This window comes from Schistocerca nitens, chromosome 1, assembly GCF_023898315.1.
Source record: "Schistocerca nitens isolate TAMUIC-IGC-003100 chromosome 1, iqSchNite1.1, whole genome shotgun sequence".
NCBI classification, from domain to species: domain Eukaryota; kingdom Metazoa; phylum Arthropoda; class Insecta; order Orthoptera; family Acrididae; genus Schistocerca; species Schistocerca nitens.
In genome coordinates this window covers 161,459,777-161,486,915 of record NC_064614.1, presented here as the reverse complement: position 1 = coordinate 161,486,915, position 27,139 = coordinate 161,459,777, and the positions used below count along the sequence as shown (strand labels likewise).

The 27,139-nt window shown below is 40.5% G+C and overlaps 1 protein-coding gene across 3 annotated transcripts in view; it reads right to left on the bottom strand.

The window, feature by feature from the left end:
* The window catches only part of LOC126244178 (calcium-responsive transcription factor-like), a 142,312-nt gene that overhangs the window by 92,096 nt on the left and 23,077 nt on the right, over positions 1 to 27,139 (bottom strand). Inside the window, exon 6 of one of the 3 annotated variants that reach the window (XM_049948216.1) lies at positions 9,150 to 12,688. The exons of the other annotated variants lie outside the window; for them this stretch is intronic. The gene's annotated coding sequence lies outside the window, so the exon portion shown is untranslated. Of the gene's footprint in view, positions 1 to 9,149; positions 12,689 to 27,139 lie in introns of those variants that run through there. 3 annotated transcript variants of the gene reach the window in all.

The window sequence follows — 27,139 nt, the reverse complement described above, 5'->3', positions numbered from 1 at the left end:
AGATGAAGGAGCTTGCACAGGATTGATTAGCATGCAGAGCTGCATCAACCAGTCTCAGGACTGAAGACCACAACAACAAAAACAACAACAAGTGCTACACGTTAGATAGAGGGCAGGGCAGAAGTGTATGGGGGGGGGGGGGGGGGAGGAAGTACCGGAAAAGGAGATAAATAAAAAACTGGGTGTGGTGGGGGAATGACAGGCGTGTAGTGCTGGAATGGGAACAGGGAAGGGGCTGGATGGGTGAGGACAGTGACTAACGACAGTTGAGGCCAGGAGGGTTACTGGAGAGTAGGATGTATTGCAGGGAGAGTTCCCACCTGTGCAATTCAAAAGAGCTGGTGTTGGTGGGAAATATCCATATGGCACAGCCTATGAAGTAGTCATTGAAATGAAGGATATCATGTTTCGCAGCGTATTCAGCAACAGGGTTGTTCACTTGCTTTTTGGCCACGGTTTGTCAGTGGCCATTCGTGTGGACAGACAGCTTGTTGGTTGTGATGCCTACGTAGAATGCAGCACAGTGGTTGTAGCTTAGCTTGTAGATCACGTGATTGGTTTCACGGGTAGCCCTGCCTCTGATGGGATAGGTAATGTTAGCAACTGGACTGGAGTAGGTAGTGGTTTGAGCGTATATGGGAGAGGCCTTGCACCTAGGTCTATTACAGGGATATGAGCCATGAGGTAAGGGATTGGGAGCAGCGGCTGTGTAAGGATGGACGAGTACATTGTATAGATTCAGTGGACGGCGGAATACCACTGTGGGAGGGGTGGAAAGGATAGTGGGCAGGACATTTCTCATTTCAGGGCACAATAAGGGTAATTGAAACACTGGCGGATAATGTAATTCAGTTGCTCCAGATTTGGGTGGTACTGAGTTTCGAGGGGAATGCTCCTCTGTAGCTGGACAGTGGGACTTTGGGAGGTGGTGGGAGACTGTAAAGATAAGGCACGAGAGATTTGTTTTTGTACAAGGTTGGGAGGATAATTACGGTCAGCAAAGGCTTCAGTAAGACCCTCGGTGTATTTCGAGAGGGACTTCTTATCACTGCAGATGTGATGACCATGGGTGGATAGGCTGTACAGATGGGGTTTCTTGGTATGGAACAGGTGGCAGCTGTTGAAGTGGAGGTATTACTGGTAGTTAGTAGGTTTGATATGGACAGAGGTGCGGATGCAGCCACCTTTGAGGTGGAGGTCGACATCTAGGAAGATGGCTTGTTGGGTTGAGTAGGACCAGGTGAAGCAAATGGGGGAGAAGTTGTTGAGGTTCTTGAGGAGTGTAGATTTGGTGCCCTCACCTTTGGTGCAGTTAGCAAAGATGTCATCAATGAATCTGAACCAGGCCAGGAGTTTAGGATTCTGGGTACATAGGAAAGATTCCTCTAGATGGCCCATGAATAGAGGCAAGACCTATTTTATGATTCACATGAAGTAGAATCATGGTTATTAAGCCAGCTCTTTTATAAATGAAATTAAATTTGTTTCTGACATTAGACAGAGCGAGTGACTTACTGGAAGTCATATATGTATGCGGAAAGTGAGAATTTTATTCTGTATGGAGTTCAAATATACAGTTGGTTGACGAAAAGTAAATTTGGTAAATCTACTTATTTTACAAGTAGAGAGAGAGGCTTAAATATTCCTGTACCTAGCATCATTCTACAGAGAAGAAGTCAAGTGTTTTCCAGAAGCCAGCAAAGAAGATCGGCTGCGATTCCCAAGTAAGTCACCTCGTATAAAAGAAGTGGGAAGTTTGTACGTCTACTTCATGTTTTAAATCTGTGTCAAAAACGTTAGAGCCCTCTGCTTCATTTCTCCCCTACAAATTTTTTTTCCTTACTATTCTTAATCCTACACTGGGAGGAAATGCTAGGTTTTCTTCAATCACACTTTTATTCTTGTTATCCAGCAAAATCTCGTTATGTGTAAAACTCGTAGATTCATGGTGCAAAACATTCATAACACTTTCGAATTTGGACACAAACCTGCCCAAAGCCCAGTGGTTGTGGTGACAGGAAGATCTGCTAGTATCTGATTTTTCATTGTTTACTGGTTTTAGCAGTAGCTCCTACGATTTTTACGCCATCTAAAGACATCATTACCAATCCAAGTTGGTCAGCAACATACTCGAAAAATGAGTGGGGGAGGGCACTGATCTGTGAACCACCATCCAGGAGTAAATGTAGTCTAATATTATAAATGTCAACAGGAAATAGATCTGTTTAATGGTTAAACTTTCCATATTGTTTTGCTCTTCCCACAACAAATCTTGGTTGACCATAATATTGTTCCAAGACATGTTGTTAACCTGCAGATTATCTATATATGACGATTGTTTTGGTTTCTGGAGTTCAAAGTCTTAAATTACTTGAACTCGCTGTTGACTAGGTACTGTATCATCCAGTGGTTAATTCCTTTTTTGGCTCAGAATCTATTTCTGGATTTTGTTGGGGAATTTCATCACGTTTTAAAAAATCTCTTACTTACTCACTCATTGGTTTCAGGGGTACCAAAGCATTCATCTTCTGAACCATCATCCGATTATGACCATTCCGGGTCAGTCTCTCATTCTAGCAGGAAAGCTTTCCTAAGACAGATACTAAGTTGTTCCTCTGGCCTTTCATCAGGCTTTAAAATCAACTCACAGTTCTCTTTGAACTGTGTTGGTTCCTGTTTGTTCACAGCAGGCTCTTCTGTTGATTTGTTATTGTATTGTATTTATTGGTCCAGTAAATCTTACATGTACAGTACAGCACATCAGATATTGGACAGGTCAAAGTACATCTTACAATTAAAACACTTTAGAAACTAGAAAATTATGTTCACAAAATTTTACAGCACTTCATATACTGGGCAAGTCAATGTGTAAGTTATAATTAAACCACATTAGAAACTTGAAGTTTACAACTGAATACATGTATAAGCCAATATTAACGATTAAAGTATTTGCATGGTCCTCACTTAAGCTCTAAGGATTTTTGAGGAACTCTTCTACACTATGAACTGATATGTACACTAGAGAATTCTCATCAACTTTAATAATGTCCACAGTGACTTCGTATTATCTTTGTGGATTTCAATGACACGCAGACAACTGTCTGTATCTACATTATCAGGCCTTTCAACAACAGTTTGTCCTGTTTGCGAATCTTTAACAGAGATTGCTTCATTATCAGTGCAGAGGATTTCATTTTTCAACGAACTCCTATTCCTAGTGACCACACAGTTGGCGGCTTACATACTGTGCACGGTGCCTTTTATCTCTCGGCCTTGCCCTTGCATAGTTACAACACACAAACACAGCACAGCATTAATTACTTTCCTCTCCTCCTCAAATTTGGGCCACATCATATTCTCGACACTCTTTCTTCTCCTCCTATCATCACTAGACTTCTTGGTCACATATTTTTTCTTAAAATCCTCCACTTGCATTGTTTTAAGTCTCAGTACAGATGGTCTATCTGTACACACCAATCCGTAACCTCTGAAAATTCACTTTCAATATCTACAGAACTGTTTACACTGTCATCAGCGCTTTCTCCTCCGACTACAAATCCATCCACGTTTTCCTTGACTATGGAATTAATATTCGCCATAGCAGGTTCACTGACTTTGGTTCCACTGCCCTACTTCCGGTTTGCCTCGGAACAGTTGATCAATTTGTATTGTCTGTTGCTAGCGGAATCTCTGCCCATCACTAACACACAGCATACTGCCTGCCAGCGGTGATTCACCTCTAGGCACACCTGACGTTTCACTGGCTGTGGTATACTGTCCAGCATGGCCACTCTCCTGCAATATAACTCTGTTGTGTCTACTACGGTATAGCTTTCTACGTCTGGGATGTTTAAATCGGCCCACATCAGTTTGGCCCTTAATGTACGTGGATTTCAATTTTCCGCGCTGTTGTTATTATTTTGCATGGAGAATCGTCTACCGCGCCCTGCAGAGATGCCTCGACCCCTGTTTCTCTGAACCATACCGACAGGATATGCATCACCATCATTTTGTTCATTATTATTACTATGGTTGTGATTACCACTGTTATTACTATTCTGGCAATGATCCTGGTCTCCTCACCAGTGGTCTTCATCTTTAATCCTAGAAAAAGGGAGAAGCTTCTGCGATTGCGTCCCACGTTTCTCTTAGAATTTTCTGGAAGTTTTTTTCCATAATTCCCAAATAATTTTTGATTCAGATCGTCTGCTTCTAGTCTGTTTACAGTACCAATAATCACAGAAGTCCTGCAAAGAATTCCCGCCTCTCTTGTCATGAAGTTTAACCAAAATACTCCCTCATCATAAGCAATCTTAATTTTGCTCTGTCCAATACATTTCGGTAAATTTCTGTTTGAATTCATCAAAAGCCATTTGATCAGTGTTCAATCCCCAGCTTCAGGTGACAAAACACAACCGCAGGTACAGTTACAACAGTGTCCTATGTAAGTGACATCCTGCGTCGCTGCCTGTCTTTAGCTGCAACTGGCGATGGAATTCAAACGTGTTTGAATCTTGTCACTGCAGCACGCATGACAGAGTAACAGCCACCTGTCTTCTTGGCAAAGCAATGGAGCAGTGGACATGACGGCAGCTATGAAATATTTATCATCTGATTTTAAGAAAAGTATTCAGTGAAAAAATTTGATTCTTCTGCATCTTATAGCTTGATATCTTTGCTCAATAAAGGTCTGAATTTATTTTCGTTATTCATCATAGTTACTGTGCTGCACGAAACTGAATACATGGCTGCAAGAATTTTTTAAGATTTGCAGAGGTAAAATCACATTGCGTAGACTTTCCATATAGTTCATTTAAGGCCATACATTATTGTGTATGAAATGTAACCGACATATCCAAATTGTATTTACAGTTGAGACCAGAATGACATCTCTTTTTATTCTAGAGATATTGGTTGTTATATCATGGACGGGTCACTTGCACCACGTCTGAATCCTTTCCTGCGATTCGGGAATCAAGTGGTTGTAAAAACGTCGTATCTGTTAAATGGTTCAAGAGCGAAAACAAGACTCCCTATAAATTACACCATGAGCCATAGCCGACCAAAGAGGGAGAAACAGGCAAATGGGGTATCAAAGTGACCAGCGTGTGGTCTAGTTTTGATTGAAAACAGTTAACTGCTTGAAAGTAATGAAGGTGACTAAGAAAAACTTAATTAATGCATGGAAAAATTGAAATACTTCACAAAAAGCTGCTGCCAAATGTAAATGAAGAGTAAAAAATTTCATCTGTTCAATGCCCAGCTATTTTGCACATAAAAAGTTACAAGGGTGCAGTTTTAAATGTTAAAAAGGCTTCCTTCGAATCAAGTACCAAAGTTAGGATTTTCGAGAACAGAAGACATTAGGAAGGTAAACGAGGAGTCAGTAAGATCATGCTTTCTGAATAAAAAATGAAACAAATCGGTCAAATATTTTATCAAATGATTTGCGTAAAACAAATAAGTACATGAGAGAAATGTTCTACGTGCCTTCGAATGATGTTTGACATCATGGGCAGAAAATGAGGTACATCAAATTTTTCCCTAATATTTTTTATTTCATACTTTTAGTCAAATCATTTCACAAAACGTTTGACTTCCTTTTCAAAAATTTTGTATGCTTTACTTTTACAGACAGTTTAGATTAACTGAAACGCTTGGCCCTAACACTGACTGCTGATGAATTATGTTTGCAACATCAAATACCTGTAAAATTTCATGTTTGTTCATTGTAATTTATTAGGAATTTAATGTATGTGATATATTGGGATAGGTGTCTATACACTGAAAGATGAAGTACTTTGGCAAGGCCTTAAAAATATACTTAGCGATGCAGTGTAAACAGTATACATAAAACTTAGTATACAGAATTGTAACTGAGTCCGTTAAAATATAAGAAGTACATCTACATCTACATGTATACTCCGCAAGCCACCCTATGATGTGAGGCGGAGGGCACTTTATGTGCCACTGTCATTACCTCCCTTTCCTGTTCCACTCGCGTATGGTTCCCGGGAAGAATGACTGCCAGAAAGCCTCCGTGCGTGCTCGAATCTCTCTAATTTTACATTCGTGGTCACCTCTGGAGGTATAAAGTAGGGAGAAGCAATATATTCGATACCTCATCCAGAAACGCACCCCTCTCGAAACCTGGACAGTAAGCTACACCGCAATGTAGAGCGCCTCTCTTGAAGAGTCTGCCAGAGTTTGCTAAACATCTCTGTAACGCTATCACGCTTACCAAATAACCCTGTGACAAAACGCACCAGTCTTCTTTGGATCTTCTCTATCTCCTCTGTCAACCTGACCTGGTACAGATCCCGCAATGATGAGCAGTACTCAAGTATAGGCCGAACGAGTGTTTTGTAAGCCACCTCCTTTGTGGATGGACTACATTTTCTAAGGACCCTCCCAATGAATCTCAACCTGGCACCCGCCTTACCAACAATTGATTTTATACGATCATTCCACTTCAAATCGTTCCGTACGCATACTTCCAGATATTTTACAGAAGTAACTGCTACCAGTCTTTGTTCCGCTATCATATAATCACACAATAAAGAATCCTTCTTGCTATGTATTCGCAATACATTACATTTGTCTATGTTAAGGGTCAGCTGCCACTCCCTGCACCAAGTGCCTATCCACTGCAGATCTTCCTACATTTCGCTGCAATTTTCTAATGCTGGGATCGAACCAAGGAACTTTTTGAAGCTGTAATCACAAACCGTAATGCTACTTTTTTTTTATCTCATTTTGTTCATTATCGTTCATTGCATTAATTCGGTGCAGACATCCCATGACACCCATCTAAGTTCATCTTTAACCCAGTCACTAAGGAATTTTTTTTTTTTTTTTTTTTTTTAATTACAGAGGGCAGCTAACCCTTTGTACGAACACACTGCACTACCGCACTTGCATTACACCGCCGCTAGCTATTGTTTGCTGCACTCAATCTGTGTATTTACTGTAGTCAGTAATTCTTCCTCATTTACCGGCTGTTACAAGTCCTTGATCATGTAAAAAACATTTGTCTTTAATTTATTGATAAGATATTTGAATCCTCCTCTTCTCATTCACTTGTATTCAAGAATTTGTCTGGTGATCTTCATAGTTGATGATATGAATTACGAAATTATCCATGGAGATTCCTCCCTTAGCAAATTTCATGCACAGCATTCCTTTTCACTTTATTTTCTTAAGTAAACCTAATTTTGTAGCCTTACTCTCCAGTTACAGTATTCTACAGTTTAGGTGCGCCGTTTTATAGAAACAGCTGATTGGCTCTAAGCGGCCATCTTGAAGTGTGAGATGGTCGCTCGCACGAACGACATCCAGGATTTTCGCCCTATGCTACTGCTTGTCACTGAAGTGTCACATATCCGGATGTGGCTCACTGTCTGTTGCTTCTGTTGCTCACATAGGACACAGCCTACGGCTCTGATCAGCACATTTATTTTTTCCTGATCTGACAAGTGGTCAGGAAAAATTATTTCATAGTTATTTATCAAAGCTAACAGATGCCAACTGTTATGGCAGGATCAAAGCTTTCTTTGCCTTCCAATAATTTATTAATTGGTGTCCCATTACTGACAACACCTAGTTTGACCTTTTTTTTCCCCTTTTCTTTCTTTTCAAGGTCAGAAATTTTGCCTTGAATTTGCAAAGCATTTTTGTCACACTTCTGTTCGCAATCAGTAACTTGATTGCCTAAAACCCTTGCAGCATCAGAAACTGTTTTTCTCACGTGTGAGAATTCATTTTTGCATATGTCAACAATTTCCGTTTTCAAACCACAAATTTTTTCATCCACTTTTGTGACTGCTAAAGGTCTTATTTTCTCCTGGATATTTATAATTTCAACTTCAACCTTTCATTAATATCGTTAATTTGCCCCTGCATAGTGGCCATATTTGCATTTATAGTGTTAATTTCATTTTTCGTGTCATTTACTGCAGTACTCAAAGTACCCATCTTTCGTCTACTTTCTCAATCTGCATGTTAATTTTAATTCCTTGTGTCCTAAGTGGGTCACTAACGATACTGATACCACTTGTCTGTGTTTTGAGTTGACTCTTGAGCCCACTAACTCAAGTTTTGAGTTGACTGTCAAGGCCACTAATTTGAGTGCCAACTTGTGCTGCAATTTGTTTGGATAAAACTTTAAACAGGTCATTCATACTTAGTCTTTTCACTGTCCTGTCCTACCGAACCGTTGTGTTCTGAACCTATTTAGGGACATTTACAATGTGCTCAGAACATGTTTTTGTTCGCAACATTGTATTCAACTTGTTCCCTCAACACGCTGGCAACATTGTTTATTATTCGCATTCCTGTTTACAACATTTCTACACATGTATTTGCACAATCTGCTGTGGTGAACTGATAGTGAACATTTTACTGTGTGTATCCACATCAAGAGATACACTATGTCAAGTGAAGAGGAAGAATTAATGATACTTGGTGCTGCATTAATAATACTTAGCAAAATGAACAGACAATAAAAAGGATGTAGTCGTCGGTGTACCAAAATGTACTACAGAAGACATGGCGGGAATGATATGCTTTGTGAGCTGAATATGGACGACGGTTCTGATTTTCTTAACTTTATTAGGATGTCGCTGTCAGATTTTGTAATGTTGTTGTATATTATACGATCAGTTATTTCAAAAAAGACACAAATTTCAGAAAAGCAACCCCTTGAAGCAAAGACTTGCTGTTACTCTTTGTTTTCTGACATCAGGAGACTCCCATCAAAGCCTTGCATATTTGTTCCACATTTCAAAGCCAGTCATATCTCAATAAGTTCCGGAAGTTTGTGAAGCTTTGGTTGAAGGATTATATAAAGGTAAGTAAGTTATGTTAACAGCACTGAAACACATACCCCAGCAAGAAAAGTGACACAAGTTGAAAATGAAGTTTTGAGTTTATATGTCACTGAAAGATATGGAAACAATTACAATTTTACTTTTGTATATAATGTAACAGAATATACTGCCATTAAATACTTACTTGAAATTTAAAAGAAGCTTATACTACTTCACTATGTTTCATATAATTCTTTACAAGTATTTTTTCAAATATTGCATTTTTGAGTTGTGTCACTGTTCATGCCAGGTTGTGATGTATTTAACTGATTAGGTATTTATTTTCATATTATTATTTACATATTAACATCATTCCATGAAGATAATTTCTTCAGAATCCAAATCAGATTTGCTGCCACTGAATGTGACGGGAATCTGCAGTTGAAGTTGAAGCTGATGATCGTGCTTCATCTATGTTTATTACTCTGCTGCTTCCTCAGAGCATTCAGTCCCTAATCGTACAGCACATCACTTATTCGTCTAGTAGCCACTGCCCTTTCATAGGATGGAAGCTCTTTCAACTTAGTGACGAAATTTTCCCATATCTGTTGCCGAGTCCTGTAGTTGTTGCTGCTGCTATGCAACATTTCTGCTGCATTAAATATGGGGTTGCTTCTTCCAACCCCCCTCCTGACCTGTTTTTGTGGAGGTGGTGTGCTGTCCTCTTCTTCTTTTGCTGCAAGTTCCTCTGTTTCAGCTGCTGCATGTTGAGGTACCTCTTGCGAAACCTGAAGTCAAATTTCCTTGTTTCAGATGCCAGCTACTGAAGATGAATGGCGTTCAAAAGAAAGTATGTTCTGCCAGGCACTCCACTTCCCTCATTGCGTGGGAGCAATTGATGGGAAGCATATTTTTCTACAGTGCCCTGTTGCTAGTGAGAGCAAGTTTTATAACTATAAAGGATCATTTCGCATTGTGTTGCTTGCTGTAGTTGACGCCAACTACAACTTTTTATATGCTGACGTTGGCTGCCAAGGGAGGATTTCTGATGGAGGTGTTTTCCAGAATGCCTAAGTGAACTAATTCACAAAAACAAACTGAACATGCTGCCTCAGGAGTGTTTACCTGGAGGGACAAAGCCACTACCATACATATTCACAGCAAATGATGCTTTCCCATTACAGGAAAATATCATGAAGCCGTATCCAGAAAGGACCAAACGAGAGAATCTATAGATTGTCAAGGGCAAGGATGGGTGTGGAAAACACATTTGGTATTATGACCTCAGTGTTTTGTGTCTTCCGCAAACCAATGCTATTACAACCACAGGAGGCACAAACCACCACAATGACAGCAGTATGTCTGCACAATTTTTTAAGAAGAAATTCGGTGTCAAGAAATTATTACAGCCCACCAGGAAGCTTCAATTCTTTTTGTCCACAAACAGGTGAAGTCCTCCCAGTGGCATGGAGATGAGATGCTAATGCATCCTCTATTACTGCACTCCCAAATATACCATGGAGAACTTCTCAAACACTCAAGGAAATTCACAACGAATTTGCTAACTACTTCATGAGCCCACAAGGAGTTGTTCCATGGCAAAATAATTACAGCTCAAATTGTTTTACATGAGAATAAAAATAATAATTTGCAGGCATAACCTTGTTTACCCCAGAGTTGTGTCCCACTCATTTTGTAGTGTGTCAGTACCACTTCCAGATTTTTTACTGTCCTCTATTTTTCTTTTCTCTCATCGATACTGAGACAAGAGAGACTTAATTTTTTTGTCCATATCACTGCCAAGCACTGCAGCAACTTTTTGTAATCAATCATGTTTGATTTTAGTAATTCTGTAACCTCCGCAATGTACATTCCACAGGCACTCCTTTGCCTCAAAGAATAATATCAACTGGAAAATTTTGTCTCGTGACCACTCCATTTTAAACAAAAATGAAGGAAAATAAAATAAACACCCCACCACTCACACAACAAACACCAAAACACTCTCTCCGAGCAAACAAACGCTAGCGCTCCATAGTGTAATTTAGTGGTAGCAGGCTACGAACAATGTTTCTTTCATCTCTACCGATGCAGTCATGGAACACTGATTTTGTGTTGCGAACATTGGTAGTCCATTATTAGGCACGAATAATGTTGTGAACGCAGTGTAAACAGCCTTTTTAAATGTTTCATTCGGTATTTTCTTTATTTGTGGCAAACTAAACATGTCAACTGATTCATTCGCATAACCGTTATCATCAACGGAATCCTCATCACTGGAGAAGACGACACATCTTTCTTCTCCAGGTTAATCAGGGACAGCCTCAATGTTTGGATTTGTTCATTAACATATTCATGATATTGCATGTACAGTCTTCTGCTGGCGCCATCTGATATCGCCTCAACTACTACGTATGCCTCCAGCCTTTTTCACTGTGCCAGGCACTGCTGCTTTCTGTTCGCTTGGGTTTGTCACTGTCTTTGAATCTTTCTCCATTTTATTTATAGTTTACAGTTTACTTTCTTACGTAATGTTTACTGTTGCCTGTCTTACTGAAGTTTATTGCAAGCACACTCTGCTGGACACTCAATGGCTGTATCATAGTACAGGGTGTCCACAATGAGACTCCCAACATTTGAACTCATAAACTCTGAGAGGAAACACAATTTACTGACGAACAAATACAGGGAAATCATACAGCAGCTCATCAAGTTTTCATACACAGGTGGACAGTTCAGTACACTTGAACATGGGTGCCACGGGTACCGTGAAGAATATCAAGTCTACAATCTATTTTGTGCCATGTGTTGCGGAGCATCTGTTCTGTGACAGAGTTGATGACAATTCTTATGCGCTGTTTCAAGTCTTGCAGGTCCTTTACTGGTGTAGCGTATACCCGGTCTTTCACATAATCCCACAAGAAAAAATCGAGGGGGGTTATGTCGGGCGAACGTGGCGGCCAAGGAATTGGACCTCCACGGCCAATCCATCATTGCGGGAATGTGTCATTTAAAAATTTTCGGACATCAAGGCTCCAATAGGGTGGTGCACCGTCCTGTTGAAACATCACATTTGGCTGCAGGTCTGTTACCTGTGGCACAGCAAATTGTTCCAACATGTCCAGGCAGATGGCTCCATCCACAGTCGGCTCCTGAAAGAAAAACTGCCCAACAACGCGATTTATCATCAAACCACACCACACATTAACTTTCGGACTGTCGCGCATGTGTTCCCTAGGTGCATGTGGATTTTCGGACCCCCAGATGCGCACATTGTGACGATTGACAGCCCCTGACAAGTGAAAGGTTGCCTCGTCAGTAAACATTATGATAAAAATGTCTGGTCCGCGACAATGCGATCTAACATGACACATGCAAATTCGTCTCGCTTTGGTCGATCATCAGGCTTGATCTCTTGCACAACCTGCACTTTATATGCGTACAAACGTAATCGCTTATGAAGCGCTTTGTGCACTGTTGAACGTTTCATACGAAGTTCTCATGCTGCCTGTCGCAGTGACTTCTGTGGACTTCGTTCGAATGACCGTCGCACATGTTCCACATGATGTCCGCTGATCCCAGGCTTACCACCACCATGCCCTTTCGCAACACTCCCAGTAGCCAAAAACTGATCACACTACTTCTTTATAGTCTTGAACCATGGGGGCGCTTTGTTGTAAACTCGACGAAAGTTTCTTTGCACTTGGGTCGCCGATTTTGTCTTGCATACCACCTACCATTTGTGCACGCCCCTTCATATCCTCCATTTTGCTAAAACAACTGATTGCAGCTCCACTACGGCCACTTGGCGTATCAAATTTGCACACCACAAACTTGTTGAGTTGCTCTGTCTTCTCCTTCAGGATTCACAGGTCCATCATCTGTAATGAGAAAGATATAGGATATTAAAATGTTGGAGTCTCATTGTGACACCCTGTAGTTTCTTGCTTCTTAGTTAAGCTGTTTACTGTATTTGCTGAACGAAAACCAATAAAATGTGTGGTCACATAGTGTCAAGTATAACACTAATGGCCATTGCCAAATAGGCAATCGTCGATAATGTTAACCTTCCATGAAGAGCTTTAGCCTGACAGTGATTGTAACCAATGACAAGAAATCGGACTATAATTTCGTAATCACAAAGTTACTGAAACAAGCAGCAAAGTAAACAAGTTTTCAACTACCATTCTACTATTACAAAAGTATACTGTAATCATGCATACATGCAATCGCCAGACTAATTAGGCAATGCGGTGTCAAGTTTTATGGTAAACCAGAAATAAACTTCACCTAAGGGAGGTGGTAAGTTCCTAAGGCACGAAACTGCTCATGTCATCAATCCCTAAGCTTACACACTACTTAATCTAACTTAAATGATCTTATGCTTAAGTCAACACATGCACACCCATGCCCGAGGGAGAACGCGAACCTCCAACGGGGGAAGCCATGCGAACTGTGGCAAGGCGCCTGAGACCGCGTGGCTACCCCCTACCCCGCATGGCTTCACCTAATGGAACTAACCTCACCTGATACCGTAACTAATCGCTTCTAATACAGTTATTCTCCATGTTATACAGTAACTTGCCCTAGCAAACAATACAACAGCTAACCCTTATGCAGACTGCAGAATGGCCAACAAATGCAGCAATACATACTGTCTCGCAATAAGACTTGCTATTGGCAGAAACTACTATGCAGTATAATGAACAAATGCAGAAAGGACATGCGAACATACTAACAAAGTCTTACTGGCAATAACATGTGCTACTATTACTTTTTAAAAAACATCATGATTTTGAAACATTACCGATTACTATGGACTTCAGAAATTTGCACATGAAGTTACTCTATACAAATGGGCAGTACAGCTATTATTCGTAAGAAAAGTGTTGGTGCAAAATAAATGATTTTACGGACTGCTACACTTGCTCAGAAAGAGCCTTCACTTTCATTTATCACATAAGTTAAGTAGTTTATGGGGTCGCTTAAACTTGTATGGTTTGAAGAACCATCATCAATTGTAAATGGTAACACCAAAATTAAGAAAATGGCAAATACCTTTAGTAACAACTTTATGTATAATGAATGATGCAAAATTTAGTTCAACAGTTAACAAGTGAACTTAGCAAACTAGTCTCTCAAGTCAAACTGGCTTTGTAAATGACTACACAACTTGGAAAAGCACTTTAAAACAACATATAAAAGGAACATAAGATTACTAGTTTACAAACCTGTTCAAAGTGAAATAATACTACTGTCTTTTGAAAACTTTTACTTACAGACAGCTATAAGTACTTTATATTTTTGTTATTAATTATTTTAACAGATTCTTATTTAATGAAAATATTTCTTTGCAAACACACTTGAGTGCGCTCCCTGCCGCCGTTGGATAAGCAGCTGCCAGCAGCAAGTCGTATACTCTTAACTCACTTATTTGTTACATAGTTTAATTTTTAATTTCTTTGCGTGTTTTTGGGTACTTGCATTGTTTAATTCATAAATTTTGGGCGTATTATAGTATCTGAGAGTTGTAGCATCGGGTTTTAGTACCCGAATAGTGCAGTTTCCTCAACTTGTGCCATAGGGTGGTGGGGTTTCGGGTTCTGCTGGATAGGTCAGGAGTCCACTACACACAGCAGGTGGCTACATGGGTAGCAGGGGTTGTGTGGTGTGGACTGGGCGGTTTTTTAGGTTAGATGGCCTCGGGCAAGTACAGAAAGGGTAACAGCCTCAAAGGATGCGGGGCAAAGTCACGATATGCAGGGACCAAGCATCAATCGGTATTCTAATTGTAAACTGTCGAAGCTGCGTTGGTAAAGTACCGGAACTTCAAGCACTGATAGAAACCATCGAAGCTGAAATCGTTATAGGTATGGAAAGCTGGCTGAAGCCAGAGATAAATTCTGCCGAAATTTTTACAAAGGCACAGACGGTGTTTAGAAAGGATAGATTGCATGCAACTGGTGGTGGCATGTTTGTCGCTGTTAGTAGTAGTTTATCCTGTAGTGAAGTAGAAGTGGATAGTTCCTGTGAATTATTATGGGTGGAGGTTACACTCAACAACATCGCTAGGTTAATAATTGGCTCCTTTTACCGACCCCCTGACTCACAGCATTAGTGGCAGAACAACTGAGAGAAAATCTGGAATACATTTCACATAAATTTTCTCAGCATGTTATAGCCTTCGGTGGAGATTTCAATTTACCAGATATAGACTAGGACACTCAGATGTTTAGGACGGGTGGTAGGAACAGAGCATCAAGTGACATTATACTGAGTGCTCTATCCGAAAATTACCTCGAGCAATTAAACAGAGAACCGACTCGTGGAGATAACATCTTGGACCTACTGATAACAAACAGACCCGAACTTTTCGACTCTGTAAGCGCAGAACAGGGAATTGGTGATCATAAGGCCGTTGCAGCATCCCTGAATATGGAAGTAAATAGGAATACAAAAAAAGGGAGGAAGGTTTATCTGTTTAGCAAGAGAAATAGAAGGCAGATTTCAGACTACCTAACAGATCAAAACAAAAATTTCTGTTCCGACACTGACAATGTTGAGTGTTTATGGAAAAAGTTCATGGCAATCGTAAAATGCGTTTTAGACAGGTACGTGCCGAGTAAAACTGTGAGGGACGGGTAAAACCCACAGTGGTTCAACAACAAAGTTGGGAAACTACTGCGAAAGCAAAGACAGCTTCACTGCAAGTTTAAACACAGCCAAAACCTCTCAGACAAACAGAAGCTAAACGATGTCAAAGTTAGTGTAAGGAGAGCTATGCGTGAAGCGTTCAGTGAATTCGAAAGTAAAATTCTATGTACTGACTTGACAGAAAATCCTAGGAAGTTCTGGTCTTACATTAAATCAGTAAGTGGCTCGAAACAGCATATCCAAACACTCTGGGATGATGATGGCATTGAAACAGAGGATGACACGCATAAAGCTGAAATACTAAACACCTTTTTCCAAGGCTGTTTCACAGAGGAAGACCGCACTGCAGTTCCTTCTCTAAATCCTTGCACAAACGAAAAAATGGCTGACATCGAAATAAGTGTCCAAGGAATAGAAAAGCAACTGAAATCACTCAACAGAGGAAAGCCCACTGGACCTGACGGGATACCAATTCGATTCTACACAGAGTACGCGAAAAAACTTGCCCCCCTTCTAACAGCCGTGTACCGCAAGTCTCTAGAGAAACAGAAGGTTCCAGATGATTGGAAAAGAGCACAGGTAGTCCCAGTCTTCAAGAAGGGTCGTCGAGCAGATGCGCAAAACTATAGACCCATACCTCTGACATTGATCTGTTGTAGAATTTTAGAACATGTTTTTTGCTCGCATATCATGTCATTTCTGGAAACCCAGAATCTACTCTGTAGGAATCAACATGGATTCCGGAAGCAGTGATCGTGTGAGACCCAAATTGCTTTATTTGTTCATGAGACCCAAAAAATATTAGATACAGGCTTCCAGGTAGATGCCATTTTTCTTGAATTCCGGAAGGCGTTCGATACAGTTCCGCACTGCCGCCTGATAAAGTAAGAGCCTACGGGATATGAGACCAGCTGTGTGGCTGGATTGAAGAGTTTTTAGCAAACAGAACACAGCATCTTGTTCTCAATGGAGAGACATCTACAGACGTTAAAGTAACCTCTGGCGTCCCACAGGGGAGTGTTATGGGACCATTGCTTTTCACAATAGGCCTAATAGATAGTGTCGAAAGTTACATGTGGCTTTTCGCGGATGCTGCTGTAGTATACAGAAGTTGCAGCATTAGAAAACTGCAGCGAAATGCAGGAAGATCTGCAGTGGATAGGCACTTGGTGCAGGGAGTGGCAACTGACCCTTAACATAGACAAATGTAATGTATTGCGAATACATAGAAAGAAGGATCCTTTATTGTATGATTATACGATAGCGGAACAAACAATGGTAGCAGTTACTTCTGTAAAATATCTGGGAGTATGCGTGCAGAACGATTTGAAGTGGAATGATCATATAAAATTAATTGTTGGTAAAGCAGGTGCCAGGTTGAGATTCATTGGGAGAGTCCTTAGAAAATGTAGTCCATCAACAAAGGAGGTGGCTTACAAAACTCTCGCTCGACCTATACTCGAGTATTGCTCATCAGTGTGGGATCCGTACCAGGTCGGGTTGACAGAGGAGATAGAGAAGATCCAAAGAAGACCAGTGCGTTTTGTCACAGGGTTATTTGGTAAGCGTGATAGCGTTACGGAGATGTTTAGCGAACTCGAGTGGTAGACTCTGTAAGAGAGGTGCTCTGCATCGCGGTGTAGCTTGCTGTCCAGGTTTCGAGAGAGTGCATTTCTGGATGAGGTATCGAATATATTGCTTCCCCCTACTTATATCTCCCGAGGAGATCACGAATGTAAAATTAGAGAGATTGGAGCGCGCACAGAGGCTTTCCGGCAGTCATTCTTCCCGCGAACCATACGCGACTGGGACAGGAAAGGGAGGTAATGACAGTGGCACATAAAGTGCCCTCCGCCACACACCGTTGGGTGGTTTGCAGGGTATAAATGTAGATGTAGAAAACTTACAAGATGGAAAATTATGTGCAATAAATCATTTCCTACTGTACAGAGAACTAATCAAAGTTCATACTCCACAAAATATAAAAACTGCAGAACGTTTTATTGCCAAAACAACCAGTTTCACCGAAACACAGGATACTCAAAATTAATTCACTTGGAAAGGACCCTGTCTAGGAATGTGACTGGGTGCGCGCATGTAATTTAGAGGTTCTACAAAAAGTTATTATTCAGTACATAATACCTGGACCACTGGATGTACATATTTAGATAACAATTCTGCTGAAGGTGGTAGCATTTGTGGCAATTTACTGTGGCCATAAAATTGACAGTAAAGCAACCACGGTTCTTGATGTTAGCCACGCCCTGATATCGCTCTTCTTGGCATCATAAATTCAAGCAAACAGTGCCAATAATGATACCATAGTCGATAGACCACTTTACATTTCGAGGCTAATTTACATGCTCACAAGCGCTTCTTGCCTCAAGTGCCACAATACTGGACCAAAGCTGCCGCTAACCACTCAGTAACACAGTCAGAACTCGACCATACGCTCTCCACAAAAGAATCAAGTGCCCTGTGTGCCAAGTCCGCCTTTTCCAGTCCCACCAAACTACTTCTGTAATGGCACAGCTTTACTACAGGTTTTACATTTAGCTTCCCTACTTATGGACCAGTACAATATCGAGGGTTTTTACAAATTATTAAATTCATGGAGTATTACATATAAAACCACAAAGAAAGTTACAACATAATTTCTTCAAATGCCAAAACAGTTAACATAATTATTACATATTTATACAACCAAAGATCTTGACTATGCAGTTACACTGGGGTACAATATCAGCAGAGAACTTATACAAATTATACATTAACCCGTTGATTATTGAAGTTACAAGGACATTCCCGTTTTTGGGAAAGGTCATGAGACAGATGCATGTAATTGTGTGCACGTCTTCAGCATCAGTCTTTTTGGAGTATGGAATGTTTTATGCCCATAATTTTCGAGGATTCTGGAGAGCAAAGGTCTCCTCCATAAAAGTCAGCACGGGTTATACAAATGGAGATATTGTGAGGCTCAGCTCGCTTTGTTCCTCCATGGGATCCATAGTGCTATGAACAGCAGAACTCAGGTTGGTGTCATGTTTCTTGGCTTTGGGAAGGGATTTGGCACCATCCTGCATTGTCATTTACTTGGGAAGAATGTGAGCTTACCAAGCATCAGACCAGGTTTGCAACTGGGTTTGGGACTTCCTTCCAGTTGGAACTCGGTACATTGCTCTCAATGGAACAAAATCAACAGATGTGAAGGTGGTTTCCGGAGTGCCCCTAGGAAGTATGATGGGGCTGTTGCTGTTTACAACATATATCGGTGATCTGGCAGAAAGCATTCGGTGTTCTTCAGGACGTTTCGCAGATGATGTGGTTGCCTATAAGAGAATAGCTACGCTGCAAGACATTACTGATTTGCAGCATGACTCACAGAGAACTGTTGAATGTGCAGCCTCTGGCAGTTAACCGTGACCTTAAATAAATGTAACGTATTGAATATACACAGGAACACTGCTGTACAACTGTACTATTGGTGACAGGTTACTGGAAACAGTACCTACCATAAAGAGTAACTGTATGGACCAACCTTATGTGGAATGATCACATAAAATGAATGGTGGGAAAAGCAGATGACAGGCTGAAATTCATGAGGAATCTTAAAGTGATGCAATTCACTGACAAAGGGAGAAGCATGTAGAATGCTTGTTCAACTGATTTTTGAGTGTTGTCATTAGTCTAGGATCCTTGCTGAGTGAGACTGGTGAGGGAGGTAGTGAGGATCCAACAAAGAGCGGCATGTTTCATTATGGTTTTTGTTTGGTTGGCATGAGAATGTGACAGAGATACTCAGCAAACATCAGTGGCAGGGGCCAGAATGAGAATTTCACTCTGCAGCAGAGTGTGCACTGATATGAAACTTCCTGGCAGATTAAAACTGCGTGCCGGACCGAGACTCGAACTCGGGACCTACAGAAGAGCTTCTGTAAAGTTTGGAAGGTAGGAGACGAGGTACTGGCAAAAGTAGAGCTGTGAGGACGGGGCGTGAGTCGTGCTTGGGTAGCTCAGTTGGTAGAGCACTTACCCGCGAAAGGCAAAGTTCCCGAGTTCGAGTCTCGGTCCGGCACACAGTTTTAATCTGCCAGGAAGTTTCATCAGTGGCAGGCATTGCAGGGAAGGCAGTGTCCATCACAAAGATGTTTACTATTGAAATTTCAAGTGAGCACTCCCTGGGAAGAGTCTGACAAATGTTGCTTCATCCCACATACTACTCACGAAATGACAAAAACGAGAAAATTCAAGGGATCGAAGCTAATACCAGCAGTCCAGCTTAATAGTTCGAGGGACTGAAGCTAATACCAGCAGTCATTCTTTCCACATGCTGTTCGCAAGGGGAACAGAGGGGGGGGGGGGGGCGGTTTGTACCAGTAAGAAGTGCCAGAGGTACCCTCTGCCATATTCCATTATGTGGCTTTCACAGTATGATGCAGGCATAGACTGATGATACATCTGCAGTATCTAATAGGTCACTGTCTCTCTAACTTCCAACTCGCAGTTCAGTTGTCCTTACAAACTTTGAGAAATTTGTAACCCAGATAGTGACATCTTGTTCCACAATCTTCTGACATTAATTTTTATTACATGCACTAATGGTAAGTACACAACTTGTCATTACTGGCATTCAGGAGCATTGCGTGCTATCATGAGACAACTGAATGAAATTTGTAGACGGAGAGTCTCTATTCAGAGACATGTGAAGGGTGTGGGGAAAGACAATGGGAACCCTCAAATTGAATTTTTGAAACCAAGTAGAGTAATAAAATTGCAACTCTGATCTCCACTAGTTGGTGTGACAAGTTCATCTTACTGATGACTGATAGCAGCACAACACTGGTCTGTTTCTATGGGAATCCACACACACCAGTGGGAGATAATGGTAACCCACAAATTCAAAATGGAGGCAGCAACAGACTGGAGTAAAGGAAATTGATATTTCTCCAATTTTAGGGGAAATGTGTGAGGATTCTAGTGATTTTGGCTGGTTTAATGTGACAATGATCCAGGCTTCTGTTTAAACAAGGAATCCAGGCTTCCACTTAAACAACGAGATGGAAGATTCTAGTAATATTAACTGTAGTAAAAGTGAGGTAAGTTTTGTGATCCAGGCTTCTGTTTAAACAAGGAATCCAGGCTTCCATTTAAACAACGAGATGGAAGATTCTAGTAATATTAACTGTAGTAAAAGTGAGGTAAGTTTTGTGATCCAGGCTTCTGTTTAAACAAGGAATCCAGGCTTCCATTTAAACAATGAGATGGAAGATTCTAGTAATATTAATTGTAGTAAAAGTGAGGTAAGTTTTGTTTTCCACATCATGTTGTTATTTCCTGGTTACCCATTATCTTTGTGTGGCCTAGTTAGGCTGCATTTTTTTATATCTATATTGAGCTGAAGATCTCGATAAGAAGATACAACCGAGTCACTACACTTTTTAATGCAACTACATCATACTGTGTAAATCATGCAATGTTTACAAAAACAGTACACTTGTATTTGTGGGTTACTATTTTATTCACTATTTCACTGATGAGGTTATCATTTTATTGACTTAACAGAACATTTTTACAATTACAGTTTCTATAGAATAATTTTTTACCAGTACAGAGAGACCCACAACAGAACTGATCCTGGAAATTAAGACACCACAATGGTAACATTAAGAAAAAGAAAAACACAAAATAAATGACACCAGGAGAAACTTGCAAAGAACAGTGGATGTTAACACACTACAAAAAAGGTACTGTGAGCCAGGTGAGAAATTTAGTCAGTGTTTCCTGTAAATTTACTAAAAAGTATTTTGAACAGACTGGGGAGAGGCTTATAAGAAGCATAAATAAGTCTTTTGGAACATCGGGAGTTTCAATAGACAAAATGCATTACTGTTTGGTTCCATGCAGCTAGGAACAATAAAATTAATATATGAAGGGAATGAGATTAGCAGACATAACAAGACTGTGTGATACAGCATTATACAACACAGCAGAAGCACCGATGTGTATAAAGATGCATTTTTCAGCATCTATGGTTTCCAACACAACAGTGGAACACTAGAAAATATATAATCAAAAATGCGAGCATAAGCTACTATTCCACCAGAAGAGAGAAGCATCATGACTGATACAGGGATTAGTGATCACAAGGTCGTTGTAGCTAGGCTCAATACCGTTTCTTCCAAATCCACCAGAAATAAACGCAAAATAATTTTATTTAAAAAAGCGGATAAAGTGTCACTAGAAGTCTTCCTAAGAGACAATCTCCATTCCTTCCGAACTGACTATGCAAATGTAGACGAGATGTGGCTCAAATTCAAAGATATAGTAGCAACAGCAATTAAGAGATTCATACCTCATAAATTGGAGAAGAAATAAAAACTTTGCGGTTTGCCGATGACATTGTAATTCTGTCAGACACAGCAAAGGACTTGGAAGAGCAGTAGAACGGAATGGACATTGTCTTGAAAGGAGGATATAAGATGAACATCAACAAAAGTAAAATGAGGATAACGGAATGTAGTCGAATTAAGTCGGGTGATGCTGAGGGAATTAGATTAGGAAATGAGACACTTAAAGTAGTAAAGGAGTTTTGCTATTTGGGGAGCAAGATAACTGATGATGGTCGAAGTAGGGAGGATATAAAATGTAGACTGGCAATGGGAAGGAAAGCGTTTCTGAAGAAGAGAAATTTGTTAACATCGAGTATAGATTTAAGTGTCAGGAAGTCGTTTCTGAAAGTATTTGTATGGAGTGTAGCCATGTATGGAAGAGAAACATGGACGATAACTAGTTTGGACAAGAAGAGAATAGAAGCTTTCGAAATGTGGTGCTACAGAAGAATGCTGAAGATAAGGTGGGTAGATCACGTAACTAATGAGGAGGTATTGAATAGGATTGAGGAAAAGAGGAGTTTGTGGCACAACTTGACGAGAAGAAGGGATCGGTTGGTAGGACATGTTCTGAGGCATCAAGGGATCACAAATTTAGCATTGGAGGGCAGCGTGGAGGGTAAAAATCGTAGAGGGAGACCAAGAGATGAATACACTAAGCAGATTCAGAAGGATGTAGGTTGCAGTAGGTACTGGGAGATGAAGAAGCTTGCACAGGATAGGGTAGCATGGAGAGCTGCATCAAACCAGTCTCAGGACTGAAGACCACAACGACAACAACAAATTGGTAAGAGATGGAACTGATCCCCCGTGGTACACAAAACAGGTCCGAACTCTGTTGCAGAGGCAACGGAAAAAGCATGCGAAGTTCAGAAGAACGCGAAATCCCGAAGATTGGCTAAAATTTGCAGACGCGCGAAATTTGGCATGGACTTCAATGCGAGATGCCTTTATTAGGTTCCACAACGAAACATTGTCTCGAAATTTGGTAGAAAATCCGAAGAAATTCTGGTCGTATGCAAAGTACACAAGCGGCAAGACGCAGTCAATACCTTCGCTGCGCAGTGCCGATGGTACTGTCACCGACGACTGTGCCGCTAAAGCGGAGTTATTGAACGCAGTTTTCCGAAATTCCTTCACCAGGAAGATGAATGGAATATTCCAGAATTTGAAGCACGAACAGCTGCTAGCATGAGTTTCTTAGAAGTAGATACCTTAGGGGTTGCGAAGCAACTCAAATCGCTTGATACGGGCAAGTCTTCACGTCCAGATTGTATACCGATTAGGTTCCTTTCAGATTACGCTGATACAATAGCTCCCTACTTAGCACTCATATACAACCGCTCGCTCACCGATAGATCTGTACCTACAGATTGGAAAATTGCGCAGGTCGCACCAGTGTTTAAGAAGGGTAATAGGAGTAATCCATCGAACTACAGACCTATAACATTGACATCGGTTTGCAGTAGGGTTTTGGAGCATATACTGTATTCAAACATTATGAATCACCTCGAAGGGAACGATCTATTGATACATAATCAGCATGGTTTCAGAAAACATCGTTCTTGTGCAACGCAGCTAGCTCTTTATTCGCACGAAGTAATGGCCGCTATCGACAGGGGATCTCAAGTTGATTCCGTATTTCTAGATTTCCGGAAAGCTTTTGACACCGTTCCTCACAAGCGACTTCTAATCAAGCTGCGGGCCTATGGGGTATCGTCTCAGTTGTGCGACTGGATTCGTGATTTCCTGTCAGGAAGGTCACAGTTCGTAGTAATAGACGGCAAATCATCGAGTAAAACTGAAGTGATATCAGGTGTTCCCCAGGGAAGCGTCCTGGGACCTCTGCTGTTCCTCACCTATATAAATGACCTGGGTGACAATCTGAGCAGTTCTCTTAGGTTGTTCGCAGATGATGCTGTAATTTATCGTCTAGTAAGGTCATCCGAAGACCAGTATCAGTTGCAAAGCGATTTAGAAAAGATTGCTGTATGGTGTGGCAGGTGGCAGTTGATGCTAAATAACGAAAAGTGTGAGGTGATCCACACGAGTTCCAAAAGAAATCCGTTGGAATTCGATTACTCGATAAATAGTACAATTCTCAAGGCTGTCAATTCAACTAAGTACCTGGGTGTTAAAATTACGAACAACTTCAGTTGGAAAGACCACATAGATAATATTGTGGGGAAGACGAGCCAAAGGTTGTGTTTCATTGGCAGGACACTTAGAAGATGCAACAAGTCCACTAAAGAGACAGCTTACACTAGACTCATTCGTCCTCTGTTAGAATATTGCTGCGCGGTGTGGGATCCTTACCAGGTGGGATTGACGGAGGACATCGAAAAGGTGCAAAAAAGGGCAGCTCGTTTTGTATTATCACGTAGTAGGGGAGAGAGTGTGGCAGATATGATACGCGAATTGGGATGGAAGTCATTACAGCAAAGACGTTTTTCGTCACGGCGAGATCTATTTACGAAATTTCAGTCACCAACTTTCTCTTCCGAATGCGAAAATATTTTGTTGAGCCCAACCTACATAGGTAGGAATGACCATCAAAATAAAATAAGAGAAATCAGAGCTCGAACAGAAAGGTTTAGGTGTTCATTTTTCCCGCGCGCTGTTCGGGAGTGGAATAGTAGAGAGATAGTATGATTGTGGTTCAACGAACCCTCTGCCAAGCACTTAAATGTGAATTGCAGAGTAGTCATGTAGATGTAGATGTAGAAGCAAACAAGCACAGACCACATGCCTGCTCAGAGGGAAACATAATCATTTCAGAAACATACAGAAGGTGTTCCGAAATACTAAAGTCACTACAGTAGAAAAGATAATGGCAATAAATTGTGTGTGTTGATAGAATATTTCATACAAAGTTGCTATAGTCACTATAAAGATGAATACTGTCCTGACATCAAAGCAAAGCCTGTATCTTTCAATAAGTATCAGTGCAATTTTTTAAGATTTCAGTATTTCTTTCAAACTGTCAAAAGTTAGATACTTCCCAACAAACTGAGAGCTGTGAAAACGAACAATAAAAATGAAAAGAAGTAAATATAGAGAAGGAATTACATCTCAGAAAAGCCCAGGCAGGGCACGATAATGTAAAATGCAAACAGAGCAGGGAGTTTTTGATGAAGATATCACTGTAATAACTTTTGATCTAGAACAGGCTCTCCCCACTAAAAGTCTCTACAGGGCCAATGTAGGCAAAATTATGGACATAACTTTAGCATTCATCTCTGTAATTTGTCACCCGGTTGGCTTTTGTTTCGGACATAACAGTAGCATCAAGGAGGCAGCTGCTTGCTGAAGTAGTTTGAAGATTACAATATATAAGGCAATAAATAGATTGCAAATTCAGACAACTGCTCCAGGCAATTAAAATCTGGCACATTGTGTATTTTTGGATGCTGCTTACTGCGAAAGGAAGACTTTTTGGTGATAAGCACCATTTCCCATTTTCTGAACATTCCACGTTACCAAGTTATAGAGACTTTAGTGTTGAAGAGAAGTACGCTCACTGACAAGAGCAGTTTGTATATGCCCCTGAAGAATATGTGGACATCCACAAGTAGCATGGCCAAATGAGACAATTTTGTGTCCATGTTACGTCATCAGAAGTTTTTTATGCTCCAGTGACATGAAATCTGTGTTTAGTCAGAAGAATATCTCAGAAGAAGGGCATAAGGTGTTAATGCAAGATGCAGCATGGCTCATCCTCACTGTGCATGAGCCAAGTATCTTGTTAGTATCATATTCATTTCATGGAAAAGATTGGCAGGAGTTCAACTTCAACAAACAATGTTGTCCTCTAACTTTACAGAGTGTCAGTTTTCCAAAGAAGTATTCCGAGTCACACCAAACTGTGAGCCAAAGAAGAAACAAGACCTCAATTCTGCACTGAAATGGAAAGCTTCTACTTATCACAACTTCCACAGAGCCATAAAAACTAAGAAAACCTCTACAACAAAGGATGAGCAAGAGGCGGCCTCTGCAGATATGATGTGAGAACTTTCAGCAATGTGTTAATTGCAGGAATACAATTCTATGCACAAAATATGTTCACCACTGCTACGAAAATATAAACATTTGTACACCATTAATTCAAATTTCATATTTATTTATATTAATTTTGAATGGTTCACCTTTTGAACACTGAATACCAGTTGCATTAACCCTTTGACTGCTATGTGCAACACAGCGGTCACACCCCGTGTGCTGCGTTGTCGCACCGCTTGTCGTGCGCTAGATGCTGAATACCTTCTGGCGCGCATGCCGCGTGCAGTGCTTTCGACAGGTTCACTGTTTTTCAGTTTTCTATTTTGTTCTGGTCTTTGGACTGGCTTTGGAAGAATCGGAGGTATTTATTTACAATATTTACACTTCATTTTCATGTCACATGCATTTTTATTATAATGTATATACAAATGAAGACATTAGGGACATACTTCTACATTCTCTCAAAACAAGGTTTAACAGTTTTTTATTGCTGAAATAATTTGTGATAAATTTTGAAGCACGGATAAGCGCAGAGCTACATTGCATTCCTTACAGCACAACTTAGTTTTCTTCCTAACACCATTTCGAGCACAGACGATTGTCTTGTAAATTTCCCACTGATCTCGTAAATGTGTCGACATGTTTAGTCTTGTAGGGTACTCGACATTTAGCACCACCTACCGTCTTGCGATTGACATAAAAAGTTGCAAAACTTTCTCTAATTACATTGAGATGAAACTTTTCGTATTCATTTTCGTCCCATATTTCCAGTACAGTAGAGTCTCAATTATCTGACCTAAACCGGCCGCGGCAAGGTCGGATAAGCGGGAAGGTCGGCTAACATGGAAAATAATACAAAAAAACACAAAAATTAAATTAAAGTAGGCCAAATGAGTTAAACATTTAATATAATACAAATCAAATTAGACTGAATAGATATTTACTGAATGAAGTAGTTAGTAATTGTCTTTTGTTTGCCATTTTTTTGCCACTAAATCATGTAGTCTCTTAAGAAGTAAAACCTCGGTAGACGATGTTTCCTCCAGTTGCTCTACACATTTTAAGGGGGGTAGGACATCAAACGGGCCGACTTGGAGCAGGAGAGACACCACAGGACATTTTAATTTCCACTGTCTATTCTTTTACAAATAAATTCATAAAACTTTGTCAGCATGACCAGGAAGGATTCAGCATTCACACTCTTAGCAGTGGAACTTCGAAAATAATAACAAAATAATTTTTTTACATGTGAAATTTCGTCATTTTTTCACTTATTAATGGTAGCACTTT